General features: G+C 35.1%; 2 protein-coding genes across 5 annotated transcripts in view; one reads left to right on the forward strand and one right to left on the reverse strand.

Moving 5' to 3' along the window:
* The window catches only part of LOC118262358 (uncharacterized), a 119,854-nt gene that overhangs the window by 18,159 nt on the left and 88,485 nt on the right, over positions 1-13,210 (reverse strand). The gene's annotated exons all lie outside the window — the stretch shown is intronic.
* The window catches only part of LOC118262359 (CD82 antigen), a 70,027-nt gene that overhangs the window by 941 nt on the left and 55,876 nt on the right, over positions 1-13,210 (forward strand). The window lies entirely within an intron of this gene.

Below are 13,210 nucleotides of genomic sequence, written 5' to 3' on the forward strand. Positions count from 1 at the left end.
TGTTTCAACGGTTATGCCTGATAATAGGTGTAATTACAGTAAAAGTACCAGTTAATAATACACTTTACCGGCTGATGACATGCTGCTATGAAAATAATACTTCATTATTGACGGCGGTGACAGGTATGTGAAACAGTACGCTGTAGCGAGTACCGAGTAGCGAGTAGCGGCCCGTAATGATACTTGAATTCACCCCGGGGACAGGTTCCGGAACAGGGATCAAAGTAAAAGGATTTTAGTTTCCCGTTCGGACTATTGGTATGGCTGCCTTTGGAACTGTTTCGGTATTCCATGAAGCAATTTTCTTGCTACTATTTGATCAGCGGGTTTTTTTTATAACGTGGATCTGACCAAGTCACTAGGGTATAGAATATTTAGATAAAACATTATACTTAAGAGAAAAAACTTGATAGAATCTTTCTTTTTCACGTAATGAATACAAACCGTAATAAGTAGGTATTATCAAAGCTACTATCGAACTCTCCAGAAAAAATATCTACTTTCTCATAAAATACAATTTCTAGCAATGTTCTACTATTAGTTAACGTTACTCTGAAATAAATCTAGCAGTACGGTCGTACGTTTTGCGAACCATTCAGTTTTCCTTGTTTTCCTTTTAAAACGTGACATGAAAAATAAGTGTTGTTTGAAAATCGAGGAATAAGTGAATGGGGCTGAAGCCCAGACGTCTGCAAAGTGAATTGCGAGACTGTTATTAAACCTTGTGAATGAGTTAAATTATTGACAAAATGAAAGAAGATATAAAACAGAGTTGAGGAAATATGATAATATTGTTGCAGTTGAATTTATTGTAACAATATTGTATATTATATAGTAAATGTGTTTTCAGCAATTAAAATGGAGTTTTAAGATTACACTGGAGCGTGGCTTTCCAAATTAACCCACAGGGTGCAGGTATGGGCAAATAATTCGAATGATTTATTTACGATGTCCCTCGCTCGGTTGCTCCTTTCCATAAATTAGAGGCTTTACGCCAGAGGTCTTATTTCATTATTAAATTATATAAGGGACCTGTAGGTGATATAACGTCCAGCCCAAATATGTTTTATAAAGGTTGGAAGGATTTTTAATTAAAGTATTTTATGTAAAAGAAAATATATTCTAGATTTTTATCTTTTTTCTATCACGTCTAGGCCTGCGAAGTCTGACGCAGATTTAAATAGATACGATATCGGTATTAGGTCACGTGTACTCAATTTTATGGGTTATGATCACCACATTTTTGAATAAATCAAATCAACAAATGAGGATTACGTCATCAGTAGGGGGTTGTTAAACAAATTTCAGTCAAGACCTTCATGGTAGCCATCGATGGGAACGCCCCTAATCAGCGTTCGAATGGAGAATATTTTAGTGGCGCGGAGAACTCGTGGAAATATTATTATGCCTCATTTCGTTGTCTAATCTAACGGGTACCTTTTTATGATATGAAACAAGTATCTAACATTACATAAAGGTGTAATATTAATCTCTGAATATAGAAAAAGTTAATTAAAACAATAAATAAATAGAGTATACTCTCTAAGCTAGTAAACATATATTTATAAAGCTTGCATAGGTACGTATTAATGTACACATGTTCATGTATTAATGAACAAACATCTCTGTTTTCATGTTAAAACATTGAAAAGAAGTGGGTTTTTAAACAACCATTAATCACATATCAAGTGCAGGCAAGACAAGTGTTAATGGTGTTGTTTCAAGGTAGGTATATATAAAATAATAATAATAGTGTTATTTTTGTTATTCCACTGACAAGAAACAGACTACATTATAGTGTAATGAAGTGGATAAATAGCCGCGTAAGTAGAGATTTCATAGAATTCATGTACCTGTGTGTATGGTTTGTTTACCTATTAGAGATTCGAGGGTGCTAATTATGACAACATTCTTGAACCTAGTTTACCTAACTACTTTCGACTTCAGTCTATCTAGTTTTGTGATCAGGATATAACTTTAGTTTGAGCTTAGGTTTGCCGCTAAGTATACTTGTAGGTCTCGTGAAAGAATTATTTTTTATTTAGCTTTTCGTTCAGCAGAAGTATTCATCACAAGTTTACACACACAACATAGGTAATGAGGTTTACTTTTAAAATTATCATCGATTCTTAGTAAGTGGGTTGTGGGCGTTTTGTTTAAAATAGTGCTGCTATCCATTAGCTAAATAGCTAAGATAGTCTGTTTACTCAATGGTAATGATTAGTGAGTTTACAATTTTAAGAACTAAAATTACCTACCTACATATATAATGTGTTTGTTATACGTATATTAGTAAAATCGAATAAATCTTTTTGAAACAGACTACATTATGTTGCTGTAAAAAAATCGATTTTTTTTTATCTGGTTTTAATCTAGTCGTTTTCCTTGATTAATTTTAAATATCTGGTTTTGTTTTCTGCTTTTCTATTGTTTTCCTTGAATAATCTACAAATTAATAATTTGTCGGTATTTTCGTCGTATGTCCTTATTATAATCATCATATCAGCTTCATGACGTCCACTGCTGAACATAGGTCTCCCCCAATGACTTCCAAATAGGCCGGTTGGAAGCGACCTGCATTCAGCGGCTCCCTACGACCTTAACCAGGTCGTCTATCCACCGGGCTATGTGTCCTATCCATTACACTTCAGCTTGCTAATCCGTTGGCCTATATCAAGGACTTTTGGTCGTTTGCGGATCTTCTCAATTTTTATTCGTCGTATGTATTTTAATTGGCAAAAATTAAATAACACCTTTTCTGCCGAGCATTTTTAATCCCAATAGTTGGTATTCAATTTTGATAATGTAAATTACGTTGCTAGATACAAAGGATTGATGTTAAAAAATTCACGATCTTGTCAGCATGTACACCATCAGTTTCGCGCGTGTCTCTTGCGGGAAACAAATGGTGGTGCATATTTCATTACGTACACAAGGAAGGAAAGTAGACGAAAGAGAGAATTCTCTCGTATTTCCCATTAATCTGATGAGATTTTCCAATTCAGCGGTTTCTGCTTCGTAAATAACCTTTGTTGTTGTTTATTATATAATTCTCCACCTTATTTACACGTATAATGGATACAATAAATTGATATATCAATAAAGATATACATTCACTATTCATCGCATTTGGTAATTGGTAGAAGTAATGATCTACAATATAATAAATACTTACATATTTGTAAAAAGAATGGCAACTAAGTAGGTAGCTATATGTATATTAAGGAAGTTATTAAGTGTTGCATTTTCAGGCGTTTCATGACTAGTTTTAGTAAAAGATATTGACTTGTTTTCATTGTTTTTGGGTAAGATCGACTACGATTTTGTTTCAAGCTGAGTGACTACATATATTATCCGAACAGTCCATGTCCAAACTGCAAATCCGTGGAAATAACAGTTCGATATTCAAGAATCTTAACGTACCCTAATAACATATTCCCATAATCAATTTGTACTCAAAAGAGAAAGTCCAAAATAAACCAAAAGTTGATTAAAATCATTTATAAACAATATAATACCATACGAAATAAAAAAATAAAGACGGTAAAGAAAAGTTAATCCTTAAAAAAATGTTCCTATGTTTGTTACTAATGAAAGGGATGAAGAATACAGTTAAGGAGTTATATTTACGAGAATTACATGCAAACCCCCTAAACCTATAAGATTTATAAGACAAGATACCATGAGGTGATTTTGATCAAAAGAATCCAGTATAAACTGACAGTCTTAAGGTGCTCCCACACAGCAGTTATATAACGTTATACAACAATGTATAACACGATAACATTTATAATAGCGTGTAACATACTCTACAACATGTTAAGAAATGTTATATGTTATAAACGTTATAAATGTTATATGTTATGTTCTAACGTTATATAACTGCTGTGTGCACCTTTAAATATCAAAACAAGCGAGACAATGATAAACTGGGAATTTCTTTTTATCACTTGGTGACGGTTTAATCGACAGCATTATTGAATTTGGGATATACTATGTATACTCTACCTTGCCACATATAAATTATTTTAATCGATTCTGGGTTTTTGCTCCATACATTTTTGGGCATTCTCTTTTTTACTGGTTAGTACAATCTACTTATAAATAGTACGTTTGCTTTGGATTATGGAAACAAAATAAGTATGTCACGGTGGTAGCGTGTATCGTTCAGTATTTCCTCTCTAGTCCCATGAGAGAAAACCTCTATGTACACTCAGACGTTGAACGAAAATCATAAGTAGCCCATGCATGATGTAAAGCCTCTACGATGTAGTGAATGTGAAGATATTTGTGGTGGAAAGAGTTGGTTTGTTACGTAACGGCATTAGGTTGAAGGCAGCTGGCAAACCTTCGCTTTACTTATTCAGCCATGATTCCTCGCAGTGGAAGCGGAGCTGAGTCCCCGAGGCTCGTCACTAACAACACTCTATTATATCTATTGAATACAGAAATACTTCGGATTGAAAAAATACTGCTCCACTTCGATAAATAAATCTGCCTTGTATAGATTGAGTAGTCCTGTCATCATTTTCAGCCATTGTTACATTTTTGGTAGGTAGATTATTTTTGTGAGTGTAATTGAAGGTTCTAGGTTTCTTCTGCTAATGGAAAGGGTTTTTTATTTATGCTATCCATCAATGTGAATGTTTTTCGTATTTTTAGTATCACTCACGTGATGTTTGTACTATATCTAAAGATGTATCTCCTTTGTTATTTAAATTATTTTAAAACCAATTTATTTCACGGTGAATGTTACCCGTGTATGTAAATTAACATACGAAGTATAATATGTATGTTGATAATGAACGATATAAATTGCATTTCATTTTAATAAAGTTTAATTAATGTTGACATGAATAAATATGTTTACGTTGTGACCGACTGCGACAGTGTTCCACTGGTCCCTGGTGAGATACACATTACTAGGTGTAACGAGGCCGGAGCGTGCTTTGTGTTTTTGGTTTTTGAATACGTACGTATGTACTCGTACGTACATGAACTACTCTTTGGGAGTAATTTTATTATCAGTAATACAGAACAATTCTTTGTGGTATAGGTTAAAAAGGGATAATTTTAATATTTTTTACCCAGTCTACAATGAGGCCTAGCTGTGTTACCATTGGCAGTATTCCTGGAGTTCATTTGGCACTGTAAAAAGTTCACACCACATTAAGTCCGTCCAAGTTTTGGCCGGCCGCCATAGTTCCATGTCGAACTAGGGACTTGGGTATTATTTTCAAATGCTTACTTATCAAATGCACGATCGTACGGCACATTCTTGTTAAATATACTATGCAAATGTATCTGAAAGTATTCATGACACTGTCTGAATGTAAAGTCGATTTGTGTGAAAACATTAATTAGAAGAGTTGGCAATCCATTATTTTATTCATCACCACTCACCTTTTGTGGTCATATGCAGGACTAAGTACCTACTGTTTAAAAAATTCCATCTCAGTTTTCTCTAGAGTACGATTGAGTTGAAAGAATATCTGACAAAGAGACCATTATTTTCTAATGGTTAAATGAAAAAGTCGTTAGGAGTTGGTTAGGTACAGTTGACCAGCGTATCCGACTTTTATTGAAGTACAATACGTATTTCATAGTACGTAAAGCAAAAATATACCGTATTTTAAGAAAATTACGCACACTTATTATTCAGTTAAAGAATACAAAAAATGAAAGACGACATGGATTAGAAATTAATTATCTCCATAACACACAAATTTTAATTTTAGTTACGTGTAAACTTGTATAATATCAGACAACCGCAAAAAACATAAATTCCCTAATGAACTCATACGAGAAATGCGGTCGAATTTCGACCACTGAGTGGCCACTGGTGCACCGCATTAGCTACTCAAACTAGAAATTCGAGTAATACTATATTTGGTTTTATGTATTAACTAATTTATTTCAATGATTTGCGAGTATAGTTTGTATAGAGAGGTGTTTAAGGTTCTGTCCATAAGATTTGCCTTCAGGAAAGGCTTGCCGCACCAAATTGTTGACCTTGATGATTAATATTTATCTATAAAAAGCCGTAAAAATGAAGGAAAAGTAAGCGGAACCCAATGATTTATGTGTGTAGGCTCGTAGTAAACACGGCGGGTCGTTATCAAGCCGCGGTAAAGTGCGCTATGATTGGCGGAGCGGCCGAGATGTGGCCTGGCAAGCTGCCACCGCGTCCCGCTGACTCTGCACTCCCTGCCACTTCACGGCTCCATCCGAATGCTTACATACTATTGTTCCCAGTAAAAACTAGTTTGTCCTAATTTAACTATGTAGGAAAATGGCTTTATCCTTCGGAGTAAGCGTCTGCTTGTAGAATCCGCTTCTACATTTTCCTCTATCTGAACGTTTGATTAGAAACTGAATTTTAAATTGGATTCTAAGTTAATTGAAAGTTTGGACATATATTCACTTTGTTATTTTAGATAATGTAGACTTGTGTGGTGATTATACGAATACTAAATTAGACATTTCGTTAGGATGTATTTCTACTTATTACAGACATTTTACAGAGTTTTATGATTTCAAGATTTTCAGTAACAGTACAGAGCCGAGAATATCAATATATGTTTGGCAATAGGTTCGACCTCTATAATATTATAACAGTCGAAAACAGAACACCAGATCTGAGAAAAACAGGAATATTATAGCAGTAGATCAAAGATAGCAGAACTGAACAAACATTTTCACGTCTAAAAACATATACAATATACTTACACGTATTTTTCAAGCATAATTTATGACCCAACTGCATTAACGTCATCAAATAAAAGGAGTACAAGTAACAATGAGTATGTATTCCTAAAATTCGCAATTCATACTTGGAAATAACCTGCAGCCCGAAGCCGGAACGAAATTTAATAGATTGCTTTCATGTAATAGCTTCTAACGTTTGAAGTAGGAAATTGCATGGTGCGCGCCGCGATGCGGGAATCCGATAATATGGACCTCGTATTAGGTCAATAGTTCCCAAGTATTTGTTCATAGTTAGTAATTGCTTCATTAAGCCCCGACAGGTTATGAATGCAAGGTAAATGTGCTAAGATTTAGTGGCTCATTTACTTCGACCACGTAATTAATGTTATGGAAACTGTTTATTTATACGTTACGTTAACGTAACCACATCTTGTGGGAGGTTATTGACGATACTTTTCTTTTGTTTCGTTTTATGTGGCTCTAACGAGGTAGTTGTGCTTCATTAGCTGTGTATTTTAGATTAGTATTATAGAATATTTGCGTTTTGGGGAAGATCACAGCTTTCAAATTCTAAGTTTGATGATGCCTTTTATAAAAAATCTTGAATACTTTTTTTTGTATTAGGGTTATTTGGAGAGTGGACAGAGAACATACCAGTTAATTTAATATAACGCATAAAGGCATCTTTGCTATGAGATAATTTAAAAGAGTATGAGCCATTGGCGTGGGCTCAACTTTTGTAATTATGTACTGCGTACCACGTACCTGGTATCTAGATACTGGGAACTTCAGCCATCACGGTAAACTTATTTAAAGCGCAATATTTTTTAATATCAAGTTTCTTTCACTTTTTCATTTTAATATCATTGTTGTTGATGTTTTCTTTGAACATTTCCAAGTATTTTGAAATTTAGACATCTTTCACTCAATATAGTACGAAGCATTATTTTTAATGCTTATGAAAAAGATTTCGTTTGAATCTGAGTTTTGGTTTTAGATTGATGATTAGTTAAATAGGTACTGACACCAGGCATAAGTCTGGTTTATTATTATGTACATAGCTCATTAAAATTAGTAGAATTTTTTTTGAGAGGGGAAAGTCATCCATGACTTCTCCCGCCTTGGGCGAGGCGAGAGGAGTGACAGACTCTTACTGATTAAAAACTACCAAGTTCCTACTCCTGTTTTTCGAGCCGAAGCCCCGGTAAACCCGCAGCAAAATTAGTAGAACTGGAATAGGAACTTAAGTTTGGGATAACAAAGTTTCTTTATTCAAAATATCTTGTGGTGTCGTGTAGCGTGAGTAAATACTAAGAGCTAACCATTTGCACGTCGCATGGTGTGTACAAAGTGTCGATAGAGTGCAGACGGCGCGGCGCTCCAATCGATATTACATTATCGTGATTGACTCGGCCGCGGGCGAAGGGAGCACCGATTGAACAAAAGGCGATCGTCTTGCAGCGGCCCGCGCCACTGATAACAGGCATTGACCTGATGTCAACTCAAAAGTGGGTTAGGGGCGGTGCGGTGACGTGGACGCACTGCTTCCCCATGGCTCGCGTCGCGCAAAAAACGATCCGTCATTTAACTTGTTGTCAGTCCAACCGCCAGCGCCACTCGAGCGCCGAGTGGCGCCTGATTGTGAACGTTACTGATGAGATTTTAACGCTCGTTGCTGCTTCAACGTTTTAAGCTGATTTAGTTTTAAGCAGCCAGCTTGTTAGTTTCATGGAAACAATTTGTTGTAGCTAAACAGCTTTCTTGGTTTAAATAGGGGAAGTCAATTCTAGTTGCGGGAAGTGAACAGTTTTAAGCTGCGGCTATAAACAACTTCTCCTGTTTGACGGATTAAGATGCGAAGTAGCAAGTTTATGATCTTGTTTGTTATACCGTGCAATTTGTAACGTTTAGTGCGTTCGATTTTAGTACGTATTGAATTTCATCTAAATTATACATTTCAGTAACGCGACTATCTACAAATGTTAACCTACTTCAAAAAAAGAAGCAGGTTATCAATTCTGGAGCTACTTTTTTATGTTTGGTAACGATTATTCGAAAACATCGAATTGATTTGGATAATTCTTTTTAAGTTTGAAAGGGTATACTTCACAGGTGGTACCATAATAACTAAGTCAGGATCTGATGATAGGATCACTGGGAAACAGAGGACTACTTTTAAAAATAGTAACAAATTTTATAATGGTATGGAGTCAATCTGATGAAGAATTCTACACTGTTTTGCTTTGTAGAAGTCAGTTTTTAATTTTATTTTAAACGCCGATTTTTATTGTACTATTTATTGGTGTGTAAACATTGAAATGAGAAATTAATGTATAAAGTAATTTAATAAAAATCTGTTAAAGACGTTTCTACAAAGTTTATTACGAACATAAAGACATTGGCTGTGTAAAAATAACGTCTTAATAATTCAGACGGACTTTAAAGAAGTCTGTAAAGATTTCACGACTCTTATTAAAAGCATTGAAGTTGAGTCGAGGGGAAAACTTTTTCTTAACTAGGCTTTTAAAGCTCTTTGAACGAACGGACATGCAAAGCGCGATTATCGAGGGATTCACAAAGGAAAATTAGTTGCCAGAGTTGACAGCTTGTTCGAACGCTGATAAATAAGTAGTACGGAGTCCGTACCATCACTCCATCAGTTATATAATAATTACAGTCACCCCAAGTTCAAGGTTTGCGCAATGAAATGGAATTTTCTCTCAACTATTTATTGCTTTTCGTTCATTGACTGTTTAAGATAAATTTATAGCCCTGTTTATAGTGATTGTCTATCTTCGGTAATCCTCTGGGAAAAAACTATCTCAATTTAATATTAAAAGTGTTCAGGATCCGACCGGTCATCCACCTTGAGTCTTCCAATCCCATCTTTAGTAGTGATCGATCCATCTCAGTCAAAATATCACACAAAAAAAGTAAACATTTTTTCATGCGAATTTCACTTTATTTTACATTGAATGAAAATGTGATTTATAAAAAAAACACAAAGGCAATTTTTTCATGCTTTTCTGAGAATGATAAGTTCTTTTATAAAAGTGATGTTTTAGTATTAGGTACGATGATATGACGATACTTAATACTACTATTAACGTCGGTTAGAAAACTAAAATAAGTAAAATCAATGGAATGCCATCCCACGCTACTAAGTATAAGCTATACACTTTTTATAATTAACGACTCCACGAAAGCGAATTAATTTAGTAACAATCGATATTTCACAATGATACGGCACGCCTATCTTATCGCTGTTTAAAATAAAAAGGATAGATTTAAATAATTCTAGTACTTTATAAGCAAACTGTGCAAAACTTAAATATGCCTTGTAATGGGAAAAGTTTGCGAATAAAGGCTTAAAATGTTGGCAAATAAAATTAATATATTGAAGTGGGGGGTTCACAAGCACATTGGGAATAGTTTGGATCCAATCTTATTACGAGTTGGCAAGTTTCGGTCGCGAGCGGTCCGGTTCCGACAATCAGTGTCTCAGGTGAATTTCTCTGATAATACTCCGCGACTTATTCTCGATAATCAGCTTCCAGACTCGTGCACCGGGGTTTGTTTTTGGGTCAAATGTTTTTCACACACGTGTAACACACACAGTGTATGACGTATAACAAAAATCCACCACATTATCTACCGAAGTTATGGAAATGGTAGTTACTTATGAACAGTTACGGACAATAGTCATATAAGTACATAGTATAAGTATCTTTATACCTTGAACGTGAATTCACAAAGTGTATTCCAGGTTGTTATTTTGAAGAGCCATCTAAAAATATCTGTAACATTTTGGAAGCGATATTTTGTTAAAACAAAGGACGGCGTGCTTTACGAGATAAATGATGAGATACTGCGGGGTCGGGATTAGAACCCGGGACCTTTGAAAGGACGACCTTATCATTAGCAACGATAAAATGTAACCCAAGGTGTAATGACGTCAGATAAAGTTAAAAGGATCACATTTTTAGCTCGAAACAGAAATTTGTGAAGTGAATGTTGCTTGTTTGTTAAAATATTTACAAAAATAAAATGCACTGACGATACATTTGTATTAAATTATACTCACATATACCAAAAATCAGGCAGAAAGCGGGTTGGTGGCCAAACGCAGACTTACCAACACTAAAAAAACGGATTCAATAATGTTTGTGATTTCTTAAAAAGGATTTAGCATTATCTAGACTAGAGATAGTATGGACGCTTCAATCCAGGTTTAAATTGTTCCTGTTTGTCTATTAGTCAGGTTTGCTACAATCAGGTCTTTGTTAAATGCCCATAACTCGGCTGTTACGATACCCGCGGGAAGAGTTAGGGTGTTGACTAATGTGTTGAACTCCTGGACTGAACTGAAATAAACTCAAAACATCACTCCCGGTCAGTAAAAATACAAGTCAATTTGTTTTTCAGTTGATTTTGGTTTCAAGCCTACGTATGTTTGAGTTCTAATAAATCACAAATTGCCCACGGGAAATCAACTTACCCACGGACGGACGGCACATATTGGGAAACCACAAACATTGAACAATACGCATGTGTTTTTTGTGTGTACCACTAATAAACACACAAAACACGTGTTTCATTTTCATCTCTCATTGTTCCTTTATAAATTATTATTTTGTAACTTTGTTAGGTGCTATTGTTTTTGTATAGGTCTCGCTCCCTGTTACATGGGTCTCGTAATTTTTGTACGGAATAGTTTCTAGTATAATAATGCTCTGATTAGGAATGAAAGTCGTAATATTATGAGTATTTGTCATAGTCAGTTTCTAGCGTTAATTAATTTTAATTAAAGACGCAATGTCTTAATAATCATATACAGTATACAAATGGCCGCACATAGGTGTCACTACACATATTCGTATCATTACCATTATCGCTAGGTCGACACGTTTGTTTCATGTTTCATTGGACATAATTAGCACAAATTACCGGAATGTATTCGTTATTTCGTTCCACGGTACAAATTGAAACGAGGAATTTGTTTTCACACGCGCCAGCTCCGCCCCCATATTTACTTTTATGGGACACAGAAAGTGGCACTGAGCATTAGCTAAAATTATCACTTAAGGAATTAACCGATAATAGCCATCAGGAAGTCCATTTACTAAAGAAATATGTTTTCTTTCCGCAGTCTTATTTTGTTTTTACAGTTTCTGCGGTAATATAGTAGATATGGTTGTATGGCATGTGTATATTATGTTTTAAAACTGTTTTGTTTGTATGAATCGTTGTCAATGCGTCTTTTATTTGTATGAATCATTGTCATTTTTTTGTAAAAAGGGTAGGCAGATATGATGAAATTTTTAACGAATTTTCCAAGGTGACCATTAAATAAATCAAGATAATAGAAAGAGGAAGTGAACGTTCAAGACGCCTTACTTCCATTCTGTCCAATTAACCTTCTTTCAGCACTTTACAGTCGCCGAAATTGTTCTGCGTCTAAACGTGAATAAAATATCTTCTAAATACATTGTAAACTCAACAAAGAAGTGTACATAATTAAGTTTTCCTGCAGCAGCCTGCTGCAAACTTTGTTATATTTTTCCTTTTCAAAAAATAAATTGCGACATAAAATGAACAATTGATAACACATATTTAGTTAAACAATAGTACAATACAATAACGTATATTAAGTACAAATTAAATAACAACAACATATGTTTCATAAAAAAAGTAATAAGAACATAATGTACGTATAAAAACTTCATACAGTCCGTGATATGGAAAATGATGTAAAGCGCAGTATAGGATTCAGTTCTTGTGATGATCAATCACAGCTGGCTGACAATGAAAAAGTGGCTCAACGTTCTCGTGCTATCAATCCGGCCACGGCCAGCTTGCACCCGGAAATAAGCCGTCCACCTCACTAAATCAATAACGACAGCTCACTTCGCAACCGACGCTTTTTGTACAATCAAAAGATTGATTCTCACCCTTATTGAACAGAACATCACTGTCTTTATTTTCGCCATTTCTTTAACATTGCCGTAGAACGTCTACCAACCCAGATAAAATGAGCACTCAAGATTTTTGTAAGGTCAGAAGGTCAGCTGATGGCATTGTTTCCCAAAACGCCAATAATTCCCTTCTTCGCTGAATACAGAATGACTACGCTCAGTGGAGAGTGCATGACCTTTTCAACGAAACAGCGTTATTTAGCTGGCTTTGGGCAAAAGGAATTACGATTTAACATAAATAGATTTTACTACAAAGGTACATAGTATCGTATGTGTGTTTTTGTGGTGGGAAATAGGTCTTTATGATAATAACAAACAAAAAATAACAATTAGAGTGGAGAGTAAAACCGTTTTTGTAACATGGCTAGAACTTAGGCCACAGTGAGCGAAGTAATAGTATTTTTAATTGTGGGCTCCGCGCCGGCGGCCGCTCTATGGCTCACTTGCCTCGGCCGTTCGTTGATGACGTTTACACTTTTTAACTAACGTTTCACGCGCCCTTACAAAAAGGGTTTACGAGCACTCCT

This window comes from Spodoptera frugiperda, chromosome 12 (assembly GCF_023101765.2).
Source record: "Spodoptera frugiperda isolate SF20-4 chromosome 12, AGI-APGP_CSIRO_Sfru_2.0, whole genome shotgun sequence".
NCBI classification, from domain to species: Eukaryota; Metazoa; Arthropoda; class Insecta; order Lepidoptera; family Noctuidae; genus Spodoptera; species Spodoptera frugiperda.